The sequence below is a fragment of the Canis aureus genome, chromosome 8 (assembly GCF_053574225.1).
Source record: "Canis aureus isolate CA01 chromosome 8, VMU_Caureus_v.1.0, whole genome shotgun sequence".
Classification (NCBI taxonomy): Eukaryota; Metazoa; Chordata; class Mammalia; order Carnivora; family Canidae; genus Canis; species Canis aureus.
In genome coordinates this window covers 35,908,157-35,928,395 of record NC_135618.1, presented here as the reverse complement: position 1 = coordinate 35,928,395, position 20,239 = coordinate 35,908,157, and the positions used below count along the sequence as shown (strand labels likewise).

The following is a 20,239-nucleotide window of genomic DNA, read 5'->3' as shown; positions in this document are numbered from 1 at the left end:
TCTCTGTTTCCTCAGCCCCGAGCTGAGGGTCAGGCTCACATTTGCGCACAATCAATGCTTATGGAACGAACGAAGAGGCCAGCTGAGGAAACCCGGAGCACTTACTCTCGAGGGACCAGGCCAAGTACATGAAAGACACTTTCTCTCTCTAACTAGATGCCCTTTTTCAGTGCCTGGGCTCCTTTTCTTCAGAAGACTTTCTGTGTAGTTACAGAAATGGAGCGTTCCCCTTTCCTCTCCTCACTCGGCTCCTTAATGGTCTTTCATTCTAAATCTCCACAGGGAGACTTAGATAGACACCATCACCGGCTCCAAGGCCATCCCCTGGAGATTTGTGAGCAAGCATTTTTATGATACATGAAATCAGATTATATGAAGATAAAGGCATTTTAGGATGGATTTGCTGGATGCTAAGGAAGGAAAGCACTCATGCAAGCCAAAATAAAGGAGGTAATTATTGTACGGTTCTAGTGCAGCTCAGGAAAATAAAGTATAGCTCAATCTCTTGGAAATTGGATCTGGAAAATTGGAACTCTAGGGCTCCAGGCGGACATTCTCTGTGATTCTCTTTCTCTGGGGCCTCTATAGTGTCTCATCTATTTACACTTTTGTGCCATATTCCTCATTCCAGCTTATTCAAAAAGCTTCTCGGCCTCCAGATAACCTTGGCTCTTCCTAGCTTTGGTTGGTAGGTGAAGTCCCCAACTCTATAAAACCTTTGAATTCTGGTTGAGTTCTGGTTCTCTAGCACTCATTTAACTCTCGAGTGGGTGAATCTGATTGGTTACCAACCAGCCAATAGATTGTTCAACACTAAGACGGCTCTGATTCTGACACAGTCAGCTGTAGCTGGGGATCTCACGGAACAAATATGGCAGCTTGGGCCTATATGACCAGTAGAGTTGATAGACTAAGACAGATGAGACAGAGACAGAGACACAGAGAGATAGATATATCCAGGTACCTCAGAACAAAATTACTATGTCAGGTCAGTTTGGAGGTCATCAAAAGTCCGTAACTTTAGGGAAAATTGTGTCAGGTAATGGGGATCTGTCCTGGTCATGCTGTTGACAAGTCAGAGGAATGTAGGGTAATTATGAGTGATTACGCAGTGTAAGCTTCAGGTCACTGTTAGCCTTTTATGTGTAAGCAGAGCCTCCTCCTCCACCACTAGCTGCCTCCATCAGCCACTGTACAGCAAGAGGGAAGATTCCCGAAGCATGTGTTGGGACAGCCTCCTCTCCCACTCCAGAGCCCACCCCCTCCTGCCATACCCTAAACTAGAAACAGCCCCACATGGTTGTGTGCTTCCTGGCAAAACTGGGCCTAGATGTTTCCAGGAGCAGCTAGCCCACTTTTTTGTTGGAATGGTTTTCTAAAGGAGACAGATGTCCATTTGCACCACACTCGCAGGCTGAAACTCATGTAACCAAAGGCAACACCAGTGTAGGCATTTTGGCTAGGAATGCACCAATCCAAACAGATCTGGGCTCATTTTTAGCTTTTTGCTTTTCAAGAGCTTTCTAGACTAGATTTTCCTGATGAGTTTATAGGATTCTGGATTAAAAACTGGTCTTAAAAGAGTCCAGAGGAGAGACACTTGGGTGGCTCAGTGGTTGAGCATCTGCCTTCAGCTCAGGGAGTGATCCTGGGGTCCTGGGAATTGAGTCCCACATTGGGATCCCCGCCGGGAGCCTACTTCTCCCTCTGCCTGTGTCTCTGCCTCTCTCTGTGTCTCTCATCAGTAAATAAAGCAAATCGTTAAAAATAAATTTTAAAAAAAAAGGGAGGGGAGGGATCCCTGCGTGCCGCCTTCAGCCCAGGGCCTGATCCTGGAGACCCGGGATCGAGTCCCACATCGGGCTCCCTGCATGGAGCCTGCTTCTCTCTCTGCCTGTGTCTCTGCCTCTCTCTCTCTCTGCCTCTGTGTCTCTCATGAATAAATAAATAAAATCTTAAAAAAAAAAAAGAGTCCAGAGGAGTGTCTGGGTGAAGCGTCTGACTTCAGCTCAGGTCATGATCTCTGGGTCCTGGGATGGGCTCAGCTTGGGCTTCACACTCAACAGGGAGTCTCTTTGTCCTCTGCCCCTCCCATCATGCCCAACTCCCCCCATCCCTGCTTGTGCGTGTGCACTCTCTTTCTCAAATAAGTAAAATCTTTTTTTTAAAAAAAAGATTTTATTTCTTTATTCATGAGAGACACAGAGAGAGAGACAGAGACCCAGGCAGAGGGAGAAGCAGGCTCCACGCAGGGAGCCTGGTGCAGGACTTGATCCCAGGACCCCAGGATCATGCCCTGAGCCAAAGGCAGTCGCTCAACCACTGAGCCACCCAGGCGTCCCTCAAATAAATAAAATCTTTACAAAAAAAAAGAAAAGAAAAGAAAAGAAAAGAAAGAAAAGAAAAGAAAAGAAAAGAAAAGAAAAGAAAAGAAAAGAAAAGAAAAGAAAAGAAAAGAAAAGAAAAGAAAAGAAAAGAAAAGGAGTCCAGAGACTGGGCTCTGGTTTATTCTTTACTACTTTAGCAGTGTGACCACTAGCAAGCTCCTTCCCCGCCCTGGGCCTCATTCAGAGAGCTCACCTGTGGGGAGGAGGAATTTGGAGCAGATGATCCACCTCTAAGGTTTTTCCTTCTTGACAGCCCCTTACCCAGCCTGTCCCAGGGCCGCACTGCAGCCCCGGGGAGCACAGCCTGAACTCCCAGCCGCGCCCACCTTTGCAGGTTTCATTCCTCTCCTCTCTTGGCAAAATGTCCCCGGCTCCAGGGGGTGGGGCCTGGGACCTGGCCAGCCTGCCTCACGGGAACAGAATACCTTGGACTCCGGGGAGCCGGGGAGCCCGGGAGTCGCGCGGATTTGTTCTCCTGCGTGTCTCTGCCCTCCTCTGGGACCGCGGCCGCAGCAGCCTTCCACTGCCCCCACGCCCCGCTGGAGCCCTTCACCCCGCTCAGCACCCCAGCTGACAGTCCACGGGGCTGCCTCTGCACCTGCGGAGACCCCGCTGCCCCAGAGCGCGGGGCTGTGAGCTGTGGCCAGGGCAGGCCGCAGCAAGGGCTGCGGGGGCTCGGGCGGGCCTCCTGCACTCGGGCCCTCGGGGACCACTCTCCAAGCTCTCCTCACAGTTCCTGGGCTCCCAGCCCCCGGGGAGCAGCTCCTCCCACCGAAGAATCCCTGCACACCGTGGGGATTGGGGACCACTCACAGGACCTGCAGGGAGGGCGGGGATCTGGGGGACCGGGCTGTCGCCCAGAGAGGCGGCGGGGCAGGCCCAGAGGGTTGTCCGGTAGGCACGGCTGCATGTCCGCAGGGGAACTGCTTGAAGCACATTTGGGGTTGGGTTTTTGAATCCCAGGGTTGCTCCCAGGTGAGCGGGGCTGGGGCATCCGTAGCTCCGTCCTCTAGACGCGGCCACCACCTGGAGAGCACTCAGGTTCATTCCTTCATTCGTTCCCCTACACGAGTGAGGAGCGAGGAGCCACGGAGACCCAGCGAGGCCCTGCCCGTGCTCAGGGTAGGTCACAGGAATCAGCGGCCCCCACGTCCTGCCTCCAGGACTGCCGCTCACTCGAGGGGAAGAAGCACAGACACACATCATCAAAGTAGCAGACAGCCGGGCCGTGGGGTGGGAGGAGGGAGAGCGGGGTGGGGGGCGGCACCGGGAGCCCCAGGGGCACCTGGGTCCCTCTCTGGCTGGTAGGGGTGCAAAATAATACAGCCACTTTGGAGAGCAGTTTGGCAGTTTCTTGAAAGTTAAATATGCACTTACCTTACCGTTCAGAAATCCCCGGCCTGGGTATTTCCCCTAGAGATGAGACACGTGTCCACAGGAACCTCCGCGCACTCGACAGCAACACTACTCGTCGTTGCCTGAAACCGGAAAGAGCCGAACGTCCCTCAGCTGGTGAATGGCAAGCAGACTGTGGTCCGGCCCGACCTTGGAATACTACGTAGCATTAAAAAAGAGGAGACTAGTGACACGTGCAACACCGAGGATTTGTCCTTGATAGGATTTGAGTCAGGGAGGCCGGGCTCCAGGTTCCATTCGTGTGACATTCTGGAAAAGGCAAAATTCCAAGAGAGGAAGTGAACCCATCCAGCCCGGTGGTGGCAAGAGGCTGGGGTGGGAGGCGGGCCTGACCACAGGGGTGAGTGAAAGAACCTTTGGGGGGTGGACGTGCTCTGCATCCTCATCGTGGTGGTGCTTGTGTGACCACACGTATTCGTCAGAACTCACGGAACCGTGCACTAAAAGGCATATTTTGCTCTGTGTAAATTACGCCTCAATAAAACTGGGGAAAAAATATCGTGCGGTTTAGCGACGACGTTATAGGAAGGCCTAGGGGGCATTTGCTCCCTCAGGAGGCAGCGCTGACGGCGGAAGGCGCAAGGAGGTTCAAAATGGCAACTGAACACAGAGGGCCACGTCCTGCTGCAGGGAGACGTGAGACAGTGGCTGCGGCCACAGCCTGTCCCTGAGGGGCTGAAAGGATGTTTCACTATCCAGGGAAAGAAGCGGGAGCCAGATTCTGAATCTATTTAGGAGTGTGCTTACGTGGGGGCACTGGAGGATGGAGGTGTCTGGAAGGTTCAGATTCAGGCAGGACATGGAGGCAGTGACGGAACAAAGGCTGGCCTTGTCTAAGCTGAACCCACGCGCGTGAGCGCAGCACTGAGCCGGAAACGTACTTACACGCCCAGAGCTTACCAGTTTGCTTCAGAGAAACTCCCAGACAGCCCTGCAGTATCGATAGCAGACAAGCAAACACGACATTGTTCTGCGGCAGAGCGAGCCTGAAGCAGGCCTGATGCGGGTTCGAGCAGCAGCCCCACGGGTCCCCAAGCCCTCGGCTCCCAGGAAGCTGGTGCCCCCGTCCCCAGCAAAGCCCGGTGGCGCAGGCGCCCAGGCCGCTGGCAGCCAAAGAAGTGACGAGTAGCGGCTGTCCCCAAGGGCGCTGCCTGCAGGCTGCTTGCAAAGGGGGAGCCCCAGGGACCCGCGGGGCTCCTGCATTTTTTTTCCTGCAGGCCCCTTGGCAGCGGCAGCTGCTGGCTCAGCCCGCCCAGCAAGCCAGCAAGCCAGCAAGCCGAGGAGAGAAAGTCGGGCGCCCCAGGGGAACTAACCGTGAGATGGGGAGGGGGGCCTCAGAAGGAGCAAACATCCCCATGACAACAGTGCATCGAGGCGTGGGGTCCTCGGGGGTCCAGGGAACCTAGGATTTCAGGGATCTCCTGCTATTTGGGTCATTTGGGGTACGAACGCCAAAGGACACCAGGGAAAGAAATGGGGTCCAGCAGGGCCAGGCTCGCCACACCAGCTGTGGCAGGTACAGAGCTGAGAGCAGAGACCGGATGGGGTTGGACTCTGGGGGTTCTAGCCCAGCCCTGCCACTTAGGGGCTCCTGCCCAGAGGAGAGGTGCAGAACGCCCTTCCGACGCTACTTCCTCATCGTAGGACAGGGGCAGGGCTGCTGGGGAGGCAAATGAGCTGTCCCAGGGCGACCCGGCTGACCGCGAGGTCTCCATAAGGGTAGCGGCCACCACGGCTTGTGTTCGTGACCATCTCCAAGGAGTCCAGACTCGTTCCCAGGCGGAACTTCTGTGTGCCACCCGGTTCTTCTGCACTTGGCCTCCACCCTCCTCGCTCAGCCCTCTAGGGTCCTGCCCTGTGCCTACCAAGCTCCCAAGGGCCGTTCAGCCCCACGCAGCCCGGCCCAGAGCTCCCCACCCGTGGCCGTGAATCCGGAGGACACCAAGCCTGGGCTTGCAGCCCTGACCGCACCCTAACTTACGTGCTCTTCCTCATTTCTGCCCCTGTTCCACCGAGCTGCTGGGGGTGGCGTGACTGCACGTAAGCATTAGAGTGCTCGCATCCAGCAGGTGCTCGGGAGCGCTCCTTCTGTCCTGTGAAGCGCAGAAGCCAGTCCCATGGCATCCTAGCTAATACCTCGCACCACCAGCCGAGTATCTCTGTTTTCAGGAGGAGAGGGTCTAGTTATGGGCAGCACCTTAGCTGTCCTGTCCCCACCCAACCTCCAGCCCTGCCCTGGAGCCCTGTCCTGGCTCTGAGTTCTCCGGGGCCCAGAACAGGCTTCCCTGGTGCTAAATGGAAGGTGGTCGACTTGAGCTCTCTCCCCCAGCCCGTGGGGGTGACATGTCTACATTAAGTATTGTTGGGATCCAAGGAACTCAAACAGCCAGGAGAACAGCGTGGGGGGATCAGGCCCAGGGCTGCCTGGGGAGAGGGGCCCGCTGATGCAGTTGGGCAGCCCTCTCCACCCCTCTGGGCTCTGGCTGCAGTCCTCTTCCTGGGGCCTCAGGTTCTGATGGCTACAGGCTGTCCTCTGCTGGAGCAGGCTGTCCTCTGCTGGAACGGGGGATGGGGGGCTTTTGTTTGTCTGCTTGCTTCTGTTGCTCTAGACCCAGGAAGCCTGAGCAGTCTACTGGTTACTCATCAGACACTTGGGAACCTGTTTCCCAAGGCTTCCAACCTAGGAAGAGCTTAAACACTGTAAGAGAGATTTTTCTAGGGACTTATAAAGAGTGTGGGGGAAGGGGCTGGGTACAAGAAGTTCTTGTGTAGCGTCAATAAATTATGCTTTGATACTGCAACTGTCTTTGTGCCTTATTTTCTTTCTCCTTTTTTTTTTTAACATCAAGTCCCCATTTAGAATTCCAATCTGCCTCAGTTGTACTAAAGGCAACATGAGAAAGAGACGTTCCCCTCCCAACTCGTGTGACCAGGGAGAGTGGTGCTCAAAGGAAAGGCAAAACCCACAGGCAAAGAGATGTTTGCAAAGTGCCCTCCTCAAATGAAGATGCCCCCATTGCCTCCTCGCTTGAAGCTCAGAAGAGTCAGGGTTTGTTTTAGGAAGGGAGACTGTTGAGACTCCTGAATGGCTCAGTCAGTTAAGCATCTGACTTCTTTTTTAAGAAGAAGATTTTATTTATTATTTTATTTATTTATTTATTTATTCATGAGAGACATAGAGAGAGGCAGAGACACGAGCAGAGGGAGAAGCAGGTTCCCCGCGGGGAGCCCGATGGGGGACTCGATCCCAGGACCCTGGGGTCACGCCCTGAGCCGAGGACAGATGCTCAACCCTTGAGCCACCCAGGGATCCCAAGCATCTGACCCTTGATTTCAGCTCAGATCATGATATTAGGGTTGGGAGATCGAGCCCCAAGTCGAGCCTGGCATGGGCTGTGGAGCCTGCTTAAGATTCTCTCTCTCCCTCTCCCCTTCCTCCCCTGCCCCTTTCGGGGAGGGGGGGAATGGAAGGGAGACTGTTGCCTTACAGGCCTTCATTTCTTTCCCAAAGTAGTCTCCCCACTGGAAAAACTGTTTCTTAGTCTGTGTGTAACACTGGATTTGGGGACCATTTGTCCCTCATCTGAAATGACCCCCTCTAACTGGACTCCCTTATATAAAGGCCACCTTGAACCCAGGACAACCCGGCCAGATGATAGCTCTGTTTGGAGTGGCCCACATATTTCTGGGCGTCTGTCTACATGTCTGTGTTGCCCAGACGTGCTCCTTCTTAGCCCCAGTAATCCTTTCTGGACCAAGGGTGCCAAAGTATCACTCTGTCTCCAGGGTCAATTGTAGAGGGCCCAGGAAATGCCAGCCATAGAACGTAAACAGCCCTAATATTAGCCCAGGAGTGTGGATGTGTTCCTCCAGCAGGTGTATGTGGGGGGGGGGGGGGAGCTCTTAAATTATCATGTATTTTTAAAGCGTGCCTCATGCACCCAAATCCCCCAGGGCATCACTAAATGTATTTTGGCCCAGAATAGCAGTTATTACCATAGCTTTTACCCAAGGGATGACACAGCATCCAGCCCGCAGGTCGCTGGGCTCGAGATAGCCAGCTGCCCCCAGAACAGAACAAAATGAGCACCCCAATGGCTTCTCACCCACGAGTCCCCTCTGCCACCAGGCAGGCAGCGATGCTAGGATCACAGCTCGTGGCCCTCCTCCCACTAGAGAAAAATGCGTGTGACAGATGCAGACGGTTCACCTTGCTGACCCCAGATGTCATGCTGTCACCACTGAGCATTTGCTGTGTACAGCAGCAGCGTTGTACAATAAGTCAGGAGGCCTGCATGCAGCATGTGCCGCTGTTTACAAGGCTCTGCTCTAGGCGCTGGGCCTACACGGAGGCCCACAGGCTGGCGGTTCCAGGTGTCACAGTCCAGCTGCAGAGACAGGACATTCTCATCACAATCCGTGCCGACAGTGTCCACCTGTGCACATAAGTGCTCTAGAATAGCTCCCAGGGGAGGGGTGGCCTGGAGAAGACTCCCGAGGCCAGGATGGAAGAGGTGCAAGCAGGAAATGGGCTCTGAGTGGGTCTTGGTCCAAACCTAGACCTCAAATAAGTAGACAGGAAGAAGGCTCCTGGAGAAGAGGTGAGAAAGGTCAGTTTGATGAGGTTGATGGAGGCCAGGCGAGGCAGAAGCACAGTATTTCTTTAAACACTTCTTTTTTTCAAAGATTTTATTTCTTTATTGAGAAATGAGAGACACAGAGAGGCAGAGACACAGGCAGAGGGAGAAGCAGGCTCTCTGCGGGGAGCCCGACTCGGGACTCGATCCCTAGACCTAGAATCACGCCCTGAGCTGAAGGCAGACGCTCAACCACTGAGCCCCCCAGATGTCCCTATTTTTACAATTTTAATAAAAGGGAGTACAAACCTATGGACACTTCTCATCTAAAAGATTCTTAAAAAAAAAAAAAAGATTTTATTTATTTATTTATTTGACAGAGACAGAGCACAAGCGGGGAGAGCAGAAGAAGCAGACTCCCACTGAGCGGGGAGCCTGATGAAGGGCTCCATCCCAGGACCCTGGGATCACGACCTGAGCCAAAGGGAGACGCTTACTGACTGGGCCACCCAGGTGCCCCTTGTTTAAAAGATTCTAAACTGGGGATCCCCGGTTTGCTCAGTGGTTTAGCGCTGCCTTCAGCCCAGGGTCTGATCCTGGAGATCGAGTCCCACATCGGGCTCCCTGCATGGAGCCTGCGTCTCTCTCTGCCTGGGGCTCTGCCTCTCTCTCTCTCTCTCTCTGTCTCTCTGTCTCTCTGTGTGTATGTCTCTCATGAATAAATAAATAAAATCTTAAAAAAAAAGATTTAAACCAAGTTAGAAAATTCTGTTGCCAATTCTTTTGCAGTATACAGATGGGAGAGATTGAAAGGTATCAAGCAGGGTTTGGAACAAAATTGTGTAACAACAGGAACATCCAAACATCTGTTTTCAAGTGCTCTTTCCCTGGCATGAGTTTATTTTTTAAGAGGTGATGAAGCATTACCTTTCTCTGAAAGGGACAGATCGAGAGTGCTTATTAAAAAAAATCTGACAGCCATTTGTCATCACAGAGAAGGGCAATAAAAATGGAACATTTGTCTTCATAAGAAAAGCATGTGATTTATCTCTAAGTTTGGGAACTCTGTTAAGTACTAGCTGAGACAACACTGGGGAACCTCTGTGTGAAATGGAAGAGCTTCCTGGTCACTCTATCACTTTACCAAGTGCTACAAAGACGCCACAGAACTTTAAAGACCTAATTTTTGTAAAATTAAAGACATGAAGGACAACCCTCAGCGTTTATGCACATCTGGCTTTTACCTCTTGGCTGTCAAGTGAATGGATAACAAGTGTGGTTCTACCTGTATAACCTCGTCCCAGGCTCCCCTTTGTATTTCAGTCAATAGTTTTCCTGTAAGGGATTTTTTTTTTTTCTGAGAAATTACTCATTTACTCTTCTTCCACACATTTTTTCTTGGGTGATTCAAAAATATTTATTTCTAGTATTTATTTATTTATTTATTTATTTTTAAAGATTTTTTAAAATTTTTTTATTTTTAAAGATTTTTAAATTTATTTATTCATGAGAGACACAGAGAGCGAGGCAGAGACACAGGCAGACGGAGAAGCAGGCTTCACACAGGAAGCCCGAAGTGGGACTCGATCCCGGGACTCCAGGATCCCGCCCTGGGCCAAAGGCAGGTGCCAAACTGCTGAGCCACCCAGGGATCCCCTCTTTCTAGTATTTAAACAAAACCCAGCAATCCCATTAACTGAGGTATTAGAAAGCTTTATGTTTTCAATCAAATATAAAGCAAATTTGCTATAAGGCATAATGTTTCATTTTTATTTTATTTATTTATTTTAAAAAATATTTTATTTATTTATCTGAGAGAGAGTGAACAAGAGAGAGAATGAGTTGGGGGCAGTGAGGTGTAGAGGGAGCTGCAGACTCCCCACCGAGCAGGACCAACTGCCATGACCGATTAACCCATGGAGCCACCCAGGTGCCCTTTTAAAATTTTTTTGTAAGATTTTATTTTTAACTAATCTCTACACCTAATGTGGGACTTGAACTTAACAACTCCGAGATCAAGAGTCACACACTTTACCGATTAAGCTAGCCAGGCTCCCCAGAGCAGCACATACTCTGCTTTAATAGTCACTTCTTAAAATTTTCAGTAGTGTTTTCTATGCATCTTTCAAAAAGATCTGCTGACTAAAGATTACATATTTTGTTGCCATGTTGTTTTTCGTGTATTTTAGTCAATTTTTTTTCATGGTAGAAAAACAATGGTTGGGGATCCCTGGGTGGCTCAGCAGTTTAGCCCCTGCCTTCAGCTCAGGGCATGACCCTGGAGTCTGGGGATCGAGTCCCGCATGGGGCTCCCTGCATGGAGCCTGCTTCTCCCTCTGCCTGTGTCTCTGCCTCTCTCTCTCTCTTTCTATGTCTATCATGAATAAATAAATAAATAAATAAATAAATAAATAAATAAATAAATAAATCTTTAAAAAGAAAAGAAAAGAAAAACAATTGTTTCCCTGAGGGCACATGGCTTTTTGTGTTTTGCAATTACTAAGAAGCACCAAAAGACTCTTGTATACACTTACTACATTTAATGAAATTTTGTTAAATACTGGGGTAAGTATGGTTAATAAGTTTAAGCATCAATGAAATAATTGAAGAAGTTTATATTCATTGTGGGAGTGCCTGATTGCTTTTTTAGGATTTTATTTATTTATTCATAAGAGACAGAGAGAGAGAGAGGCAGAGACACAGGCAGAAGGAGAAGCAGGCTCCATACAGGGAGCCCAACGTGGGACTTGATCCCAGGGTCTCCAGGATCAGGCCCTGGGCTGAAGGCAGGCACTAAACCGCTGAGCCACCCAGGTGCCCCTGGATTCCTAATTTTTAACTATCTTACTAATTGGCAAGCTTTTACTATCAATAGCTAATATCACAAGGCAAAAACTGTTAGGGCAATAACCTTCATTAACAATAATAACTGTTAACCATATTTTAGAATTATCTTGAAAATGCTGGCTTTTTTTGGTCAACATCTTTTTAGATCCAGTGAGACTGTCATTGCTTTTGCCAGCTACTAAAGGCCCTTATTCAGGAGGAGAAAGATCATTCCAGATTTTTTTTTTTTACTGTTTCTCATGTTTGCATTATTAATAGGATCTCCAATCCAGTTTTCTTTGCAAGAATCTTTCAAAGCCATTTGTTCATTTTGTGAAGACTATTTAGACACATAGCAAGCACCCAAAAAGATTTGGGGGAACTGAGAAAAATCTGACAGATGATACAGTCATGATTTCCTCCTTACAAAGCCTTAAGATCTTATGGCTCTCAAAGGATTGAGACCTGCAATCCATGGGGCAGGGAGTAGGAAGCAGTCCTATGGCCTCAATGGTTTGAGATGAGAAGAGAGAAGATTCTCTTCCTGAGTTTGGGAGTACCAAGTTTTTAATTCTCAGAAACTTCTCAGCCAAGAAGTATTTTCCTGGATGCCATATTCTCTCTCGGGAGGAATAAAAGCAGTCCATGGGACTTAATTCTTCACCTTCCCCCAGAGTGATATATAAAGATGAACAATTGAGATGCAAGCCCAGGCCTGCTGGAAATTCTGCTGGGAGAATCCAGCCAGTTTCTTTCCCTGATACATAGGGTGGTCTGCTCCAAGCTGGCCCGGTGAAGAAGTGAAGTGGGCCTGGGGACAGAACCAGGACAGGAACTACAGATGGGTTGGCAAATCTGCAATCACACAAAAAGGCACAGCCCTTTGGCAATCCTTGGGCATCAGTCAGGATCGCTTTTGGCTTCTCTTAAAAGAAATCCACACTGGCTCACCCAAATGGGGCTTCAATTTTTGCCATGTAACAAGAAGTCAGGAAGTAGGTAGTACAGGGATGTTGTCAGGAGAACCCTAAGCCTAGATCCTTCTAGCTTCCAGCTCCGCTATCGTAGCATAGGGCTCTTCCAACCAGGGTTGCAGGATGGCCCCCTTCACTCCCAAGCATCTCCTGCTCACTCCAGGCAGGAAGAAGGGGAGGGTGAGGCCAGTCTTCTCCATGGGGCCTTTGCCTTTCAATAAGGGATGGACAGCCTTCCCAGAGATGTTTTCCTCTGCTTTATTGTCCAGCCCTCTGGCCGTTTGCCAGCAAGCCTGAGAGGCCAGATACTGCAACTGAGCGTGTTACTGCTCCCAAATAAAACTGGCGTTCGGTGAGCAAAGATTAAGGGGTGAGCGGGTGCTGCATACACTAGGAGCGTCTGGGCACTGTCATCAGTCAGCCACCCAGTTTCATGTTGAATAGACTGATTCTTGCTTTCTCACTGTCCCCCTCTCAAAAACCTTTCATCGTGCCTGGGACAATGTGTTATGTACAAATATCATGGAGAAGCACCACACTGAGTGGAGCGGCAGGTCCCTGCGGAGCCCCTTTGGCCTGCCCCCTCTTGAGGTGTTCCAACGGGGCGCCGGCAGTCAGGCCTCCAGGCACAGGCTTCACTTTCCTATGGGTATCCTCTGAGTCCTGACCTGTCTTACGGCCACCTGAGCTACCCGAAGAGAACAGCCACCTGAAGAGACCGGCTACCTGAAGAGAACGGCCACCTGAGGAGAACGGCCACCTGAGGAGACCAGCTACCTGAAGAGAACGGGCCACCTGAGGAGAACGGCCACCTAAGGAGACCAGCTACCTGAAGAGAATGGCCCCCTGAAGAGAACGGCCACCTGAGGAGACCAGCTACCTGAGGAGACTGGCTACCTGAAGAGAACAGCCACCTGAGGAGAATGGCCACCTGAGGAGACCAGCTACCTGAGGAGAACGGCCACCTGAGAAGAACGGCCACCTGAGGAGACCAGCTACCTGAGGAGACCGCCTACCTGAAGAGAACAGCCACCTGAGGAGAATGGCCACCTGAGAACACCAGCTACCTGAAGAGAACGGCCACCTGAGGAGAACAGCCACCTGAGGAGACCAGCTACCTGAAGAGAATGGCCATCTGAGGAGACCAGCTACCTGAAGAGAACAGCCACCTGAAGAGACCGGCTACCTGAAGAGAAACGGCCACCTGAGGAGACCAGCTACCTGAAGAGAATGGCCACCATAGGAGAACGGCCACCTGAGGAGAACGGCCACCTGAAGAGAACGGCCACCTGAGGAGACCAGCTACCGGAGGAGACTGGCTACCTGAAGAGAACAGCTACATGAGGAGAACAGCCACCTGAGGAGACCAGCTACCCGAAGAGAACGGCCATCTGAGGAGACCAGCTACCTGAAGAGAACGGCCACCTGAAGAGACTGGCTACCTGAGGAGACCAGCTACCTGAAGAGAATGGCCACCCGAGGCGACCAGCTACCTGAAGAGAACGGCCACCTGAGGAGACCAGCTACCTGAAGAGAACAGCCACCTGAAGAGACCGGCCACCTGAAGAAAATGGCCACCTGAGGAGACGGCCACCTACGGAGAACGGCCACCTGAGGAGAATGGCCACCTGAGGAGAATTGTCACCTGAGGAGAACAGCCACCTGAAGAGACCGGCTACCTGAAGTGAACAGCCACCCGAGGAGAATGGCCACCTGAGGAGAACGGCCACCTGAGGAGACCAGCTACCTGAAGAGAATGGCCACCTGCGGAGAATGGCCACCTGAGAAGAACAGCCACCTGAGGAGACCGGCTACCTGAAGAGAATGGCCACCTGAGGAGACTGGCTACCTGAAGTGAACAGCCACCTGAAGAGAATGGCCACCTGAGGAGAACGGCCACCTGAGGAGACCGGCTACCTGAAGAGAATGGCCACCTGAGGAGACCAGCTACCTGAGGAGACCGGCTACCTGAAGAGAACAGCTACCTGAGGAGACCAGCTACCTGAAGTGAACGGCCACCTGAGGAGAACGGCTACCTGAGGAGACCGGCTACCTGAGGAGAACAGCCACCTGAGGAGAACGGCTACCTGAGGAGACCGGCTGCCTGAGGAGAACGGCCGCCTGAGGAGACTGGCGGCCTGAGGAGATCGGCCGCCTGAGGAGAACAGCCACCTGAAGAGACCGGCTACCTGAAGAGAACGGCCACCTGCGGAGAACGGCCTCCTGAGGAGAACGGCTGCCTGAGGAGAACGGCCACCTGAGGAGAACGGCCACCTGAAGAGAATGGCCACCTGAGGAGAACGGCCGCCTGAGGAGAATGGCCATCTGAGGAGACCGGCTACCTGAAGAGAACGGCCACCTGCGGAGAACGGCCTCCTGAGGAGAACGGCCACCTGAGGAGAACGGCTACCTGAGGAGATCGGCCACCTGAGGAGGACGGCAACCTGAGGAGAACGGCAACCTGAGGAGAACGGCCACCTGAGGAGAACGGCCGCCTGAGGAGAATGGCCATCTGAGGAGACCGGCTACCTGAAGAGAACGGCCACCTGCGGAGAACGGCCTCCTGAGGAGAACGGCCACCTGAGGAGAACGGCTACCTGAGGAGATCGGCCACCTGAGGAGAACGGCCACCTGAGGAAAACGGCCATCTGAGGAGACCAGCTACCTGAAGAGAATGGCCCTTTGAGGAGAGCGGCTCCCATTCATAGGTAACCAGAGCCGGGTGTGAGCTGAGGCTGCACAAAGGCCGAGGCTTCCTGGCGAACCCAGCGCCCAGCCGGTGGCTCAGCGTGACTCCAGTGGGCGGGTGGCCCGGCAGCCCCGGAGGGCGCGGGATTCAGGCAAGTGGAGGCCTTCCCAGGTGGGCTGGGCTCGGGGCTGGCGGCGGGCAGGCCCGGGGCTGGCGGCTGAGTCTGTGTGAGGCCGTGATCTCTACAGCTCCTGGTGGATTTGCCACTCCCACTCCAAGCCTCTTCCAAGGGTGAATCCACAGGGTCTGGGGATTTTGTTCAAACTGAACTGCAGTGATCTTAAGTTTGTTTAAACCCTGCCTTAAGAATCTTTGTGCCACCTCATGGAAGTAGCCTATCGCAGAGGACCCTGAGCAAGGCAACCACACCTGTGTGGATGAACAGGTGGTCGGATGGGTAGTTTTTGGAGTTTGCCCCCTCATTTTCTAATAAATATATACACACTGCGGAACATTTAGAAGTATCATTCTCCTGCTCTTCATTCCCACCGCAATCCCAATTGTATTTAGGGTAGCAGTGTGCCCAGGCGAAAGATGACATTTCTCAATATTTCTTGCAATTAGCAGTGCCAATGGGCTCTACATGGACCTTAGATGGGCTTTCAGGAAGACCCCGAAGGAGGCGGGGCAGGGGCAGGCAGAGAAGGCACCCAGGCCCTTTTGTTCTGTTCTCTTCCTCCTTTTCTGCCTGGAATGGAGCTGTGATGGCCGGAACCCCAGCAGCCATCCTGGGCAGTTAGAATCAAGCCTCTGTGCTGAAGGCAGGGACTCAGAAAACCAGGGAACCGGCACCGCTGACGACTTTGCCCAACTGTCAACAGCCCTGTAATGCTTGGCCCGGACATCTTTTATGAGAGAATGAGCTCCTCGTTCGCTTAAGTCGCTGTGCTCAGGTCTCTGTCAACAACAACTAAAAGGAATTCGTAGCGGATCCAGTCCCCGACATGGAGTGAGCAGCCAGTAAAAGTTCAGGGCGGCACATTTCTCTGGAAGGAGCCCTGGGTGGTGAGAAGTGTGGGCAGAAGAATCCTGGTCCTGTTTTGTCACCAACTCCCCGAGTGGCCTGGCTCCTGCTCTCTCTGGGCCTCAATCTATTTTGTCTGAGATGTGAGGCTCAGGTACGTGCTCTTCAGAGCTTCCTCGGGCTCTGGGCCCTCCGATCTACGGACCGACAGACCTGCTGCCCTTGGGCCTCACACCTTGCTGATTCGGCCGCGGTAGGCGGGGCCTTTAGCCTCGTGGCCTAACTTCTCAGGCCCGCCGAAACGTTTAGTGAGTAAACGGGGAAGGTGGGGACCAGGCCACCTGTCTGGGCAGCCTCGCAGACAACAGCAAGGACAAAAGCCTGCGCAGCGCCATCCCAAGAGGGGGTTATGACCGTAACTCCAATGCCCCCAGGGTGGGCGGACCTGGCCTCCGCCCGCCGCTCACGGAGCTTGGGGTCCAGGTACGCACCAGGACCGACCTGTACTCAGGACGGCGCTGCCACCTTCCTCCCCAACCAGCTTCCAGGCTGCTTCCTTAGATGGCCGCAGTCCCTGGGCAAGGGGACAGAGGGAGAACCAAAGCAGTCCCCGCCACCTGTGAGGAAGAAATAGAATCAGTCCCTCCCTGAATGAAGTTCCAGAAACGGCATCCTCCATCTCCCGACTGACCTCCTTCCCGGGACGCCGGGGACTCCTGCCATCGTCTGCCTTCAGGAGACGTGCCGTGGCCATCCAAGGAGCTCCTGGGCTCCCACGGCCCGGAGCTCCACCTGTGCCGCTGTCTCCCTCTCCCGACAGGAAGTTCCGTTGCCCTGGCACTCCATCTCCATGGCAACCCTTGCTTTGGAGACACTGAACGGAAACTGCTGGTGTGGGGAGGCCAGCGGCAGAATACTGATTTGCCCGGTGTCTGTGACCACAACTGCATCTCAATACTTTTCCAGATACCCAAGGAGCTAAAAATACATCGGGTTCGGTCTAGGGCCCTCCAGCCAGGCCAAGCACGTCAAAACGCATCTGCGCGGACTCTGGCCGGCTGCTGTTAGCTCTCTTAAGCAATCTGGGCTCAAGGGCCACGGGAACGGGGCACTGAATGCAAAACCGCAGAGTGCAGGTCAGGAGGGGCCTGCAGGAGAGAAGGGAGAGACGTGAGGGGGGTCTCCTGAGAGGAAGCCGAGGGGTTCGGGGGGTGGGGGCAGCCGGCGGGGAGCACGCGTTCCCTGCCGTGCACCAGTGAACCTGCCGGTCAACTCGCCACCCGGGATTTGTCTACTTGCTCGTTTGACAAACACGTATTAAGCCTCTACTGTGTTCCAGATTTTGTGCCGGGCACTGGGATCACAGGTGTGAGCAAGAGAGTGCACATGTTCCCCCCTCTCACCAGAGTTCACAGGATGCTGGAAACGGGATTTTATCTGAAAATGCAAACGTACCACGCGTATTCCTGGATGTCTTCTCTGCTGTGCAGTGAGCTTCCCTGTTCCAAGCTTTCCTACTCGTAACCTTGCAGTGTCTGCGGCACAAAGTGGGTGGTGAGCTAACATGGGGTTGGCCACGATGGGCTGGAGCTGGGTGGCCTTGCTCTGCAAACCTGCTTCCCCGTGGGCCCCCAGGGGCTCAGCCAGCCCCACCAAGTGCGCGCTCGGGCTGCGAGGTGCTGTACTCGGGGTGCAGTGACAGCTCCACTGACACCTGTTGAGGCAGCTCAGCATAAAGTGACGGGGTGCATCACTTCCTGGTCTCCCGGCAGCACCTGCAGACAGTACCCGCCCCCCACCTCCCACTTTTCATAATCGCTGCACGTGTCCTTCAATTAATCCTGCATTTCCCAGAGCAGGAAGCTGCGTAGTTGGAGCAAACACCGGGAGCCGGGGCCACACAGCCGGGCCCCCCAACCCTGGCCTCATCCCTGAGGCAACGAGCCCCCAGCCAGAGAGGCGGGGCCACGCTGCAGGTGCTGTGCAGACACTGGAGTAGCCACGAAGGAGGTGCTGCCTGCCGGGCTGCTGGCTGCTGCCCTGACCCTGCCTGCCTTCCCGAGCCTCGGGCCCAGATCCCGTGGCCGGCTGGTTCACTTGGGGGGCAAGGGGCTGCACTCCTGGAAGCGCCCCACATCCTGCGGCCCGTCGGGCTGGGTGAGAATGAGGACTGCTCCACACGACCCGCTTCTCCCTTTTGGCAAAGCAGCTGCAGATCTGCCCGATGGGGGCACCCTCTGAGGGAGGCTGGCGCGCTTCTGGTGCCCTCCTGCGCCTGGGGCACAACAAAGCCTGACCCCCTCCGCCGCCCAGATGATGTCCTCCTTCGCCCGAGGCAGCAGCCCGTCTCTAGTGCTCCCCTTCCCCTCGGGCCTGGAGAAAGGAGCCTGTGGCTACCTGGAGACTGGTCTGTACCTGACCACGGCCCCTACTGGTTGGTGTTGCCCTGCAGGGCCTTGGGGTGGAGCAGGCCCTCTGCAGACCTAAAACCCTGTCCAAACCCTTTGGGGGGCACCGGGACGGTCCTCTCTGCCGGGTGCCAGTCTCATTCAGGGCTTCCCCTGAGATGCCTCTTACCACCCCTACCCTCTGCCTCAGGCTGTCCTCAGAGGCCCTCTGAAGGCCCCTTCAACGGGTCACCTGGGGGGGGTCAGCGCTTGAGCGTCTGCCTTTGGCTCAGGCCATGACCTAAGGGGTCCTGGGATCGAGTCCTGCATCGGGCTCCCTGCAGGGAGCCTGCTTCTCCTTCTGCCTGGGTCTCTGCCTCTCTCACGAATAAATTAATAAACAAAATCTTAAAAAAAAAAATAAAAGTCCCCTTCAACAAAGGGAACCCCAGCAGGTCTTTTTCGCGGCTCTGTGGAGGAGGAAACGGTGGAGAAAATTAGCAGATCGGGGAAGGGATGCAGTTCCATGAAACAGTCTTTGGCCTGGGTTGAGGAAAGAGCCCTGCCACGGGATCGGAAAACCTGGGTCCTGGTCCCAGTCTTCTTAGCAACCAACTGGTCACCTTTGCTGTGGTGAGCCCCTCTGAATCTGCATACCTGCCCCCCCCAACCCCAACAAGGTTTCCAGGAAGACTCGTCCAAATCATGGGTATTCAAATGCTTTGAACAATGACTTACAAACGTGTGGATTTATTCCACACCGACTTTGTGGTTGGGACTGGGCTAGATGATGCAGCAGATACCGAAACGGTGCCCTCCAGCCTGAGGAAGTTCGGGTAATCTGGAGTTGATGTCTCCGGCCCGGGAAGGATGTGACATCCCAGGCTGCTGGCTGTTGTCCTTTAGGAAAGGGCACAAGGAGGCAGGAACAAAGCCGACACATGTGAGACAGGCCAAGAGCACCATCAGTGCTCTTCTGGGTCATGTGGTAATGTGCTCGGAGATGGGGAAGGAGTGATGGGGGGCAGGGCCCCAAGGGTCCGGGAGACCTAGTGGAGGAAGCCTATTTCAAGCCAGACGGCACAGATGGACAGTGGAGATACTCAGAGCTGGCTTCCGAGAGCTGGCTGGGTGGGGAAGAAGGGTGCTGACGGGTAGGGGACACTTAGCAGCAGAGGTCTGGAGGCCCAGCGATGGATGGCAGGATGGAAGACAACCCACCCAGTAGGGAGAGAAGATTGCAAACACAGGCTGGGCTTCGGGCTCCAATTCCAGGGGCCTCTTAGCAGCTGTTTGCCCCAGATATGCTTAAGTAGCCTTGTGAGTCTCAGTGTCTTCGCCTATGAAAACCCGATAACAGCACTTAACGTGAAATGGCCAGCGTGAGGATTATATTAGATCCGAGCCCGAATTTACAACTGACCCAAACAGGTTAACTTCTCTGAGTCTCAGATTTCTCATCTTTAGCTTGTGGATTATACCTCCTCCACGGGGTGGGGTGGGGGTGGGTGGGCTGAAAGAGCTCGGGTATGCAAACCGTTTGGCCCAAGGTAAGTGCCAAGTGAATGGGAGAATGTGCTAGATCCACTCCAGGGAGGTGGGGCATTGGGAAGTTATTTGAGCAGAGAGGAAGGGTTTGAGCTGAGCCATCAGCCCTCTTCCCTGGAACCGAGGGAGAGCTTGTCTGAGTGTTCCACGCAAGGGAGAGCCGAGCAGAGAGCAAACCCCATCCCCCGACCCCCGCCCCCGCCGTGCCCCTGCCAGGTTTGAGCCACTAGAGTTAAGCAGGCCAGCCACAGCTCTGTGGGGCAGGCTTTCGGCCCCTGAACTCAAATGAGCAGCTTAACAGCTTTATAGCCAAGACAGGGAAGGAATTCAGAGGGCGCTCTCCTCTGGCAGCCAAGGAACAAGCTGTGAACCTCCTTCCTTTGTAGGAAGGAAAAAAAATCATTTTAGTGG

The 20,239-nt window shown here is 53.5% G+C and overlaps 2 long non-coding RNA genes across 3 annotated transcripts; one reads left to right on the top strand and one right to left on the bottom strand.

Annotated features, from left to right (window-relative positions):
- Positions 1-2,200: 2,200 nt before the first annotated feature.
- Positions 2,201-19,987, bottom strand: LOC144318665 (uncharacterized). 2 transcript variants are annotated; one of them, XR_013384724.1, is made up of 8 exons: positions 19,019-19,987; positions 17,349-17,428; positions 16,585-17,041; positions 16,395-16,510; positions 8,014-8,191; positions 5,785-5,896; positions 3,765-3,865; positions 2,201-3,413 (listed from the first exon to the last, which is right to left on the bottom strand). It is a non-coding gene; the product is annotated as an uncharacterized LOC144318665 (long non-coding RNA). The 2 variants fall into 2 exon arrangements; XR_013384725.1 differs by lacking the exons at positions 2,201-3,413; positions 3,765-3,865; positions 5,785-5,896; positions 8,014-8,191 and adding an exon at positions 10,749-12,923 and having other exon boundaries at positions 13,691-17,041.
- LOC144318663 (uncharacterized) lies at positions 16,460-18,698 on the top strand. The gene is made up of 3 exons (XR_013384720.1): positions 16,460-17,029; positions 17,233-17,447; positions 17,748-18,698. It is a non-coding gene; the product is annotated as an uncharacterized LOC144318663 (long non-coding RNA).
- Positions 19,988-20,239: the final 252 nt, after the last annotated feature.